The following is an 11,659-nucleotide window of genomic DNA, read 5'->3' as shown; positions in this document are numbered from 1 at the left end:
CACTGGGTGTTATGCTATATGTTGGCAAATTGAACTCCAATAAAAACAAAACAAAAACAAAACAAACAAACAAAAAACCAGGAGGATCACCAGTGTGTCCATATAAGGCAGGAAAGTGAGGAAGTAAAGGAAGTAAAAAATAAACAAATAATTTACATAACATTTTACTGCTAGGTTCTCATTTCTGATGCTAGTCATGGGCCTAATTTGGTAATTATAGCCTCCTTTCTTCACCACTCAGTCCATTTTTGTTTGTTTTACTTTTTTTTAAAGATTTTATTTATTTATTCATGAGAGACACAGAGAGAGAGAGAGGCAGAGACACAGCCAGAGGGAGAAGCAGGTTCCACGCAGGGAGCCTGACATGGGACTCCATCCCGGGTCTCCAGGATCACTCCCTGGGCTGAAGGTGGCGCTAAACTGCTGGGCCACTAGGGATGCCCTGTTTGTTTTACTTCTGTCAGCCACTTCAGCTCTATCTATGGAATTCTTTATCTGGTGAGATGATCCCGCATGATCTCGGTCCATGTTGGTTTCATCTTTATTGTGTTGCTGTAGTTTCCCTTGACCAGGATTCTTGGGAAAGGAAGTACCAAGAAGCACCCAAGTAAATGCCCTTTGTTCCACACACAGACCTTGTCCCAACCATGTAGCAGGAATTCAGTTGCTCTCTGGTGATTAGGATCCATCACTCAGTCGATATGTGATCTTCTCTTTCTTAGTAGTTTGAGAAGCCCTAAATGGCCAAGAGGAAGTTGTAGCTTTCAGTTAAATAAACCATGACTGTATTCCCTAATTGAAACGGTTCTTTCTTAAAGAATACAAGTCCAGTGGCTCAGTCAGTTAAGCAACTGACTCTTAATTTCAGCTCAGGTCATCATCTCAAGGTCATAAGATCAAGCCCTGTGTTGGGCTCTGCCCTAGGTATGGAGGCTGCTTAAGATTCTTTCTCTCCTTCTTCCCCTACCACCCCCTCCTACTTGCTGATTTATTCTTTTTTTCTAGGGAAAAAAAGAATACAACTCCAAAGCCACTTAACCTAAGGTTATATGGATTGGAAGTAAAAATTTTTCCAGTGAATAATTTGATAATAGTAAAAGAGTTTATTCTTAACTCTGAATTTTAATTCCTTTTCCCATATATTCCAGTTATAGGAGTGATGGCTCCATATATAAAGCACTGGCTTAAACCATATAAGCTGTGCTGTAGGACAGAACTTCAACCTTGCAAGTTGTTGTTTTCCATTTTGTGGGTCAATTGAGTCCTTAGTTGACCATCACATTGTTATATTAAGGCAGTAGCTCTTGGGTTATGGGCACATGCTAAGGCCAGTAAGATTTGTGGCTATGAGTCCATTGTCTTATTTCCTTCACCTTAAAGTGTGTCTCTTTTTTGGACATGATATTGCCTGGGGGTACATGGTAGTGGACAAAGTTAACAATGGAGATACTTTCAGGGGCAGAGTAGAGTAGAGAAGAGTGGAGTGGATCTGTAGAGACAAATAGCAAATATTCTAGCACACAAGGAGACTTGGAATGAAAAAGAAGGAGAAGGAAAATGAAAAGGAAGAAGAGGAAGAAGAAGAAGGAGGAGGTGGAGGGAAGAGAGAATGCAAGATTAAAGGTTGTTTATTTTTTATTTTTTAAAAAGATTTAATTTATTTTTGAGAAAGAGAGAGAGCATGAACAGGAGTGGGGAGGGAGGGGCAGTGAGAGAGAAGGAGAAGCAGACCCCCCACTGAACATGGAGCCCAACGTGGGGCTTGATCCCACCAGGACCCGGGAGCATGACCTGAACCGAAGGTAGAGACTTAACTGAACGAGCCACCCAGGTGTCGTTAAATGATGTTTAGAAAAAATAACTCACTAGAAGGGGTATGCAAAAGATTACCATTAAGAAATTTTTTTTCCCTTTAGCTTTTCCTCTTAAGAATACAAAAAAAAAAAAAAAAAGACAATGTGGATTTCAATTAAAAAGCAAGTAATAATGGAGAAAAATTAAGTGGACTCTTCTGAAATTCTAGAACATCATCATGGGAACTCATATCTACCATAAGAGCAATATGATCTTTGCTGTCTAAGTAGTTATGTTAGGTTGTTAAGATCAAAGAAAGTAGTCCAAGAAGTTTTCCTTAACTAGTGAAAAAAATCTGTCATTCAGTCAATTGAGTACCTACCATGTACCATATACTGCTCCAAGTACAGGTAACAGGAATGTAAAGCTCTTGCCCTTAAGAAGCCAATAGTGTAATAGGCAAGCAGACATGCAAACCAACATATAATACAAAGTGAAAATTACTGTGTGGAACCTGTGGTGTGACCAAAGGGAAAAAAACTTGGCTCAAAGTGCTAGAATGGGAAGGGAGGAGTGTCATAGTAGGTTCAGAGAAAGTTTCACAAAATATTTGTCTATTAGGGGGTAAAAGGTAATATCCTAATAAAGAGTGAGGGAGAAAGAGATTATAGACAGAGATGAAAGCAAGTGCAATTATAGGGAGGTATGAAATAGTTAGGCGACTAGTTTGGTATGGTCCCCAAAGATTAGGTGAGAGGAAGAGGTAGGAAATAAGGCTTGGGAGGAGACTCTTGGAGATAGGAGGCTGAAGGAAATAATTTGCATTTTTCTTTTTATCATTATGTACGAGTGATTGGTATCTGAACTTTCTTAGGCTCTATATTCACGAGACTAGAATAAGCCACAAATAAATTTCCTCTCTCCTTACCTGTTCTAATAAGCTATCAAATTCTGGACCAATCTTATGCTTATATCAGAGATCTATTGTTGAGAACCATTTGCATCTTTGACCTCTTAAAATTATGATAATGGCATCCTTAAATCTGCTACAGGTTCAATCATATTGTATTTCTAAGTAATATATAGATGTGTGGCATATTAATTACTGTTTAAGTTAGTTATAATGTTTCTCAAATGAATTAAAACTATTTCAAATATACAGAATATACCATCATACCCTGTATTAGACTGACTTATTATCTTTAAAAAAATTTTTTTTTATTTGAGAGAGAAAGATAATGAGTGGGAGAGGCAGAGAGAGTGAGAATCTTAAGCAGACTCTGAACGATGTGCAGAGCTAATGCAAGGCTCAATCTCATGACCCTGAGATCGTGACCTGAGCCTAAACCAAGAGTCGGACAGTTAACTGACTGTACCACCTAGGTGGCCCTATACTCAGTTGTTGTCTATTTACAATAGCCTCTAAAACAGCATGTACAATAACTCAGAAATTTGAGGCAGAGAAAATTTGGAACAGTGTACAAGAGTTTGAATCTACTTCTTATTGATTTCTGTATCAAAGCTCTTAATGATATATTGGTGTGGCCATAAAATCATGAGAGCATTTCTAGAAATGTTTAATGCTATTATTATTATAATTTACACATTTTAAATTCTGTGTATCTAATAAAATTATCATAGTTTAGTTATTTTTAATATATATTTTAAACCTTTAAACTAGAATTCTAAGTGAATTTTAATTAATTTACCATAATTTTAATTATTAATTCACCTAACTTTTAAAGAGAAAATGAGAAATATGCTTCTGTGTTTAGAAAATAATATTGACTCTAAGTAGTTAAAGTTAAATGGTATTTGAGGTTCTTAGTGTTATATTTATTTCTGGCATACTTAACTTATTTACAATATAACTTATTTATTAGGAATATTAGTTTTAATTAATAGATAAGTAAGTTTAGTGATGCTTTCTGACTTCTGTATATAAAATCATATTATATGGCAAAGGTGAACACTTGATAATGTATATGAAACAATTTACTAAGTTTTAAAAATTTCCTCTAGATTTTTTTCAAAACTTCCACCCACCCTTTATCTTCTATCACAAATACTTACGATCACTGATGAGAAAAATAAAATGTGTCATTTTTGGAAGGACATGTGAAGATTGTCCATAGTTTTTCATGTTTTCATTAAAAAAGAGAGTGAGCAGTCTCTAGAGCCTGAAGCTGGTACATTTAGCCATGCTTAAATTCTTAAAGCAAACTCAAGAACAAATAGTTCAAGTACATACATGACATATTCCTAAACTTTTCTTGGAAATGTTGAAGTGATATTTTTAGCCACTGAAATATTAGCTCTTATTTTTTTCTAGATCCACTGGTAGCAAAAGATACCTACATAACTGTTGATTTTTTTTTGCCTATTTTAATTTCTTATGTGAAAATATATTCTGTACAGACAAAGCATGCTTTCATCTATAGAAGGAAGAAAGAACCAAATGTGACCTACCTGAGAGCTGTGGATTCAGTTTTCTATTTTCTGTTGGACACACTGGTGCCTGAATGGATAAAGCTCAGTAACATTTTAATATAGAGCACTTGGGTGCATATTTACACACATACACACACTCTCTCTCAAAGATTTGCATATACAGATAATTAACTCTACTTTTTTTTTTTTAAGATTTTATTTATTTATTCATGAGAGACACAAGAGAGAGAGAGGCAGAGACATAGGCAGAGGGAGAAGCAGGCTCCATGCAGGGAGCTTGATGTGGGATCCGATCCTGGAACCCTGGGATCATGCCCTGAGCCAAAGCATACGCTCAACTGCTAAGCCACCCAGGCGTCCCTTAATTCCACTTTCATAGCTGATAAAAACTAAGGAGGAAAAAGCTTAACTATGAAATTACAAGCATCAGGAATAATTCTCAAGAAATAGAGTGATGTTTTCCTAAGCAGTTGTCCATCCAGCACCTTCAGAATCTAGATAGATAATCTATATACACAATTTATGTTTTCTCTTTCCCCCTAATGTCTGCTAGTTCTTTTCTTTAGTGAAACCAGTGTGACATTATCTCATTTTTATGATACTCTCTCCTCTTCAAATATTCTCTTTCACTCTATACCATGTGTGTGCGACTCAATCTAGAAGCCTTTCTGGCACAAGTTGAAGTATTTATTTTAAAAAGAAAAAAAGAGGAGTGCCTGGGTGGCACAGTTGGTTAAGTGCCTGACTCTTGGTTTCAGCTCAAGTTATGATGTCAGGCCTTGGTATTGAGCTCCATGCCAGTTTTCACACTCAGCACAAAGTCTGCTTACGATTCTCGTCCCTCTGCCTCTCCCTTAAACTCCCTCCCTCCCTCTCTCTCTTTCTCAAATAAATAATCTTAAAAAAAAAAAAAGTAGGAAGAAAGTTTTTCCAGAAGATATTTGATTATAATTTGTACCTGGAGGGACGCCTGAGTGGCTCAGCGGTTGAGCATCTACCTTTGGCTCAGGGCATGATTCTGGAGTCTCTGGATCAAGCCCCACATCCGGCTCCCGGCATGAAGCCTGTTTCTCCTCCCTCTGCCTGTGTCTCTGTCTCCCTCTCTCTGTGACTATCATAAATAAATAAAAATAAAAAAAATGTTTTAAAAAAAGTAAATAAAATCTTTTTTAAAAAATAATTTGTACCTGGGCAAAAAGCATTATTATTATTTTTTTAAGATTTTATTTGTTTGAGAGAGAGTGAGAGAGAGAGCTTGAGTAGTGGGAGCCAGGATCCTGATGCAGGGCTCAATCCCAGGATCCTGAAATCATGACCTGAGCCGAAGGCAGATGCTTAACCAACTGAGCCACCCACACACTCTGGGAAAAACCATTATGTAAATACTTAAAATGTCATCATCTAACCTATAACAACATAGTATAAATGTTAGCAGAGTATTAATCCTCTATTGATAAGATTTGTCTTTGAACACTTGAATATCCTATTATTATGCAAATTATGTACCACTGAAGCTTACACTAATGAATAAGTGAAATTCATGAATTGTGTTCTTTTTTTTTAAGATTTTATTTATTTATTCATGAGACACACACACACACACACACACACACACACATACACACACAGAAGCAGAGACAACAGTCAGAGGAAGTAGCAGGCTCCATGCAGGGAGCCCAAAGTGGGACTCGATCCGGGGTCTCCAGGATCACGCCCTGGGCTGAAGGCGGTGCTAAACTGCTGAGTTCTTTTTCTGGTTAAAACTTCAGGATCTTTGATCTATTTATTTCTTAAGTAGAAATTATTTTGAGATCTATCAGCTTAATGAAAGCACAAATAACCAACATTAAGTATATGCATTATCCGATAAATTTTCAGAAATATATGTGTGAGAGTTATAGCTAAATCCAATTAGGCCATTTTCACTTAAAATTCTTTAGATAATCTAGATACTATAATAATGTCAAGTTACTGTGTTTCTATATCTTTAATAGTACTATAATGTAATCATAATAATAAACAGAGTTGCAATAATAATTTAGTGTCATAATAGCAATGATTGGTGAAGAAAAGAGACTTAGGAAATGGCCTTCCAGTGTTCCTGCTGGGACTGGTGAAGGTCCCCTGACTCTGAAGTCTGTCCATTTATAGCCAGTTTGGAATTTGTCAATTCAATCTCAGTTTTTTTCTTTTCTTTTCTTTTCTTTTCTTTTCTTTTCTTTTCTTTTCTTTTCTTTTCTTTTCTTTTCTTTTCTTTTCTTTTTTTCTTTTCTTTTCTTTTCTTTTCTTTTCTTTTTTTCTTTTTTCTTTCTTTCTTTTCTTTTCTTTTCTTTTCTTTTCTTCTTTTCTTTTCTTTCTTTCTTTCTTTTCCTTTTCTTTTCTTTTCCTTTCTTTTCTTTTCTTTCTTTTTTCTTTTCTTTTCCTTTTCTTTTCCTTTCTTTTCTTTTCTTTCTTTTCTTTTTTCTTTTCTTTTCTTTTTCTTTCTTTTCTTTTTTTCTTTTCTTTTCTTTTCTTTTCTTTTTTTCTTTTCTTTTCTTTTCTTTTCCTTTTTTCCTTCTTTTCTTTTCTTTTCTTTTCTTTTCTTTTCTTTTCTTTTCTTTTCTAAGATTTTATTTATTTATTCATGAGAGAGACAGAGACAGAAGCAGAGACATAGGCAGAGGGAGAAGCAGGCTCCATATGCAGGGAGCCTGATGAGGGACTCGATCCCCAGACCCAGAATTTGTCCCTGAACCGAAGGCAGATACTCAACCTCTGAGCCTCCCAGGTGTCCCTCAATCTCAGTTTCATAGACACTTGGAACAGAGAGATTATAGGGGGCAAGTGAGTGAGTGTATGGATTCTATCACCCCTTCCTGCATGCTCTATTCTAAAGGAAGATAACATGGTCAAAGGAAAACTCTTCTTCCCACCCCAATGTTGCTGCCTTCCGTAGTAGCAGGAGGACTGATGGCCATGAGAAGAGCATCTGGAAGTGCTCCAGTGACTTCTGGAACATTCAGCCTTGGTGTTCTCACCTCCCAAGAGTGAGGTGAGGACTTTGAGGGACATCTGGCTGTCCTTTGAAAAGCTTATGTAATAAAATACTTTTTTAATCTTTCAGGCAAAAAATTTTAATTAAGTTGACGTCAGTTATTTATTGTCTGTGCAAACAAGCAATCCTGCAACTCAGGGCTACAAGTTTGGCTCTCCGAACTGTATGAAATCATACTGCAGCACATTGAATGTTCATCCTCATCCAGTCTCTGCACCTAAGAAGTTTTGCCTCTCTGTGGCCAAAAGCATTCCCCTGGCCAGATAGTGCCTAGGATGAACCTTTACTTTTTCTGATATATACTGGAGCTCAGATCCATCAGAGACCATTGGAGCATTTATTTTAAAGGGCCAACTGTTTTTTTTTAAAGATTTTTAAAAAATTTATTCATAAGAGACTCAGAGAGAGAGGCAGAGAGAGGGAAAAGCATGCTTTCTACAGGAACCCAATGTGGGATTCTATCACTGGACCCTGGGATCATGACCTGAGCCAAAGGCAGATGCTCAACGACTGAGCCACTCAGGTGCTCCTAAAGGGCCAACTTTTAGAGTAAATACAGAGATTAAACAGAAGTGCAATTTATGGTCACTGAAAAGCCAGTCTTCTCACCAAAGTGCAATTTGATAATCATGTGTGTTGTTTTCATAATTTTACATGTTATCCATAATATAATTCCATTACGAGATTGGTTAGAGCCATTTTCCCTTACAGTTTCTGTAGCAATCAATCTAAATTTGGAAGAATAATATTTATATGAAGAACTATGCCAAAATTTTTAGCTTGGCAAGTAAAAACATTCTAAATATTTTTCAATTTTTCTTACTAGGTAACTTGTAGGGCAGCCTGGGTAGCTCAGCGGTTTAGCGCCACCTTCAGCCCAGGGCATGATCCTGGAGGCCCGGGATGGAGTCCCAAGTAGGGCTCCCTGCATGGAGTCAGCTTCTCCCTCTGCTTGTGTCTCTGTCTCTGTGTCTTTCATGAATAAATAAATAAAATCTTAAAAAAAATAGATAACTTGTATAAATACTATCTTATATGTCTAATTATGACTTTAAATGTAGAGATAATTAAATAATAAAAAAGTAAAGCTATGTAGAACTTATCTACCAGTCTTTTTGAGATGATTTTACACATTAATAACTTATTTAATCCTCAGAATGACCATATGAAGTAGGAACAAGTGTTATCTATAATTTTCCATGAGTAGTTGAGGCATAGAAAGATTATGTAAATTTCCCAAGTTGTATGAATAATGAGCTGCAGAGCTGTGGTACCAACCCAAGTTTTCTGGCACCAATATTCATGATTTTAATGACTGCTCACTAGAGACTGAAGATTAACATAAAATGGAAAATTCACTGCAAGTGCTTGGTAAAACAAACAAGCAAAAACTGCAAAATGAAATTAAAAAAAAACTTTAATATTGGTTTTGTCTAAGTTTGGCCTTTAAATAATTTGATAGTGGAGACACCTGGGTGGCTCAGTGAGTTAAGCATCTGCCTTCAGCTCAGGTCATGATCCCGGGGGCCTGGGATAGAGGTCCACATTGAGCCCCACATCTGGCTCCCTGTTTCTCCCTCTCCCTCTGCCTATATCTCTCAAGCTGTTGTGCTCTCTCTCTCTGTCAAATTAATAAATAAAATCTTTTTTAAAAAAGTTTAAGAGGGACGTAAAAAAAATGGACAGCCAAGATCTATTTTGATACTCTAAGTATGGAGACAACCTTAGTCACTCATCACTAAATATAAAGAAAAATAAATGTAGGAAGCAAAACACACTTTTACATAGAAAGTACTTGATATTTGAAAAAGGTGGCTGATAATTTTTGTAAAAAGTAGAAGTAAATGATGTGTTTTTTCACTTATTGGTTAATTAATGACTAAACCTAATTCCTAATTGCATGCCAGTGCAGTTAGTTGAGTGCATTCATTTTTAACTTTAAAAGTTGCTCAAACACAGCTCCAGGTGTTCAGAAGTTCTTTGTCTACTGCTGGTCAGTCTTTCAAATGCAATTCCAGTCATCAGTGAAAACCTGATTCACATTTTCTGATAGAAGAATAAATGCCTTCTTCAGATGTCTAAAATAAGTTGGTACTCTTGCATAATTCAAGTTTAATTTTAGTCATGAATGCAGCTTGAAATTTCTAAAAGTAGCCCATGTTGTAAATTAAGGTCTAAAATCCAAAAAAATTTATAGTCAAAAGCTTGTGGTGTTTTATTTGTATGGAATCTACATCTTTAGGAATGTAACTCCAACTCTGTGTTTCTTTTTAAAGAAGAAATTTCTCCTTTGTTTTTGCAAGGATAAATAGTTTGTGACATAAGATCCTGGATGACATGCATGTAGGTATAAGAGAAGTACCCAAGTGGCAACAAAGTGGCAAACAATTAAGGCTTTAATTGTGGCTTCAAGATAGTTTTTTACTTCGTAGATGAAAAAATATTTAAAATAATTTTGTGAAATATTATATGTATAAGAGAATAAATATGTACCTGAACAGTATGAAGAAGAAAATAATCTTAAACTTAATATCAGAACCTTTGAAGCCCTCTATGCTTGCCTACCTCAAATCCTTCTCCAGCCTTTGCAAATAGCAACTTAATTAAAGAAACCATCTCTGTTTTATGATAACTATTCCCTAGCTTTGTGTGTCGATTTTCCCACATTTTTTTTTTTTTTGTATTTTTTGCGTATTGTCAACTTTAGATAAATCAAATATCCAGTAAATTCTGTGATTTGCTGCTTTGGTTCAGCATTGATGGTTTAAAAATTCAATCACATTTTTGCCAGCAGAATGAATGCTAACTTCATTCATTTTCTCTGGTAGGTAATATATTGCTAAATGACTATGCTACAATGGACTCATCCTATTTTTTTTTTTTTTTTTTGCTGTAAAACAATGTAGTATTTCCAATTACTGGATTTTATAAAATAAAATATGTGACAAATTTTCTTATATTTATCTTTGAGGACAAATTTATAATTTCTTTAGAGTATGTCCTTGGACCTAAGAACAAAAGTGCTTCATTATGGTATATAATCAATTCAATTTGATAAGGCCAATATTTTTCAAAATGGTTTAATATTTTTTTTATTCAGTAATTGATAAGAGTTCTTATTCCATATAGAGACTAATTTTTGTCAACTTGTTTTTTTTTTTTTTAAAGATTTTATTTATTTATTCAGGGAGAGAGAGAGAGAGAGAGAGAGAAGTAGAGACACAGGGAGGCAGAGGGAGAAGCAGGCATCATACAGAGAGCCTGACATGGGACTCGATCCAGGGTCTCCAGGATCACGCCCTGGGCTGCAGGCGGCGCTAAACCACTGCGCCACCAGGGCTGCTCTTGTCAACTTGTAATTGGCAAAAAGTTTCTCTTTGATATTTCAATTTCATTTTCCTGATTAGTAGTGAAGTTAAGTATTTTGAAATGTCTTTACTGGAAATAATCTATCCACTCATTCCCATCAAGAGTTTCCCGTTAAACATTGATCCAGTGGTTGAAGATTCACTCCTAGGTATCTGGTTAGATCCCTGGAGCTCTTGCCAACATGGAAATCCCAGGGCACAAGGTGAGAAGTTCAGGGCAAGGCACTACCATGTTGATTCTGCACAAAAATGATGAATCAACACCATGCTGGCTGCTGTGACCCTGGGAACAAAGGAAGTTGAGGCCAAAGGGATCCAAAGTCTTTCAGAAGGGGTCTTGCACTCTGGGTCATAATAGAGATCACTTAAGACTCTTCAGTATGTCCCTCTTGCCACTGCATAGTATTACCAGGCACTGGACTTCACTCCAACTGCTCTTGCATTGACATTAATGCCACTTCTGCATTGGAAATGCAAATCTGCAGCCACTATCCACTCCAAATCTTATGCCTCTTGTACCTCTTCTACTCATTAATAAAAACTCAGCATAGAGTATCCTTCATCAGTCTACTCTGAATTAAAGTCTCGCTGGATACAGTTGATTTAAAGAGACTAATCTATGTTCTAGAGGCATGATGATTGGAAACTTGTATTTTGAATTTTTTACTGGGGAGTCGGGCCACCCCAAATATAGACAGGTTATCCAAAAGTTATGTCCAAACTCTGGTGTAAAAAATGCCCACCAGTGGCTTCCAGGAAAATTTTTCACTCCTGTGACTGAGCCACTGAAAGCTTCTGCCTTTTCTACTAGACTTGAATGTGGTAGTGTGTGGTCTCCATGGCTGCTGGTGGCCAGCCTGCAAGCATGACCGGATTAGTTTAGGTGGAAAGAGGCAGTGTAGTCAGCCAAATGGGGGATGAATGTGATGACCTATATCCCCTGGATCAAACAAGTTTAAGGCCCACATTATCTCTGGATTCCTAGTTTTGTGAGTTAAGAATACTTTCTCAC

This window comes from Canis aureus, chromosome 30 (assembly GCF_053574225.1).
Source record: "Canis aureus isolate CA01 chromosome 30, VMU_Caureus_v.1.0, whole genome shotgun sequence".
Taxonomy (NCBI): domain Eukaryota; kingdom Metazoa; phylum Chordata; class Mammalia; order Carnivora; family Canidae; genus Canis; species Canis aureus.
The sequence above is the reverse complement of the archived record's forward strand: the minus strand, read 5'-3'. Positions refer to the sequence as shown.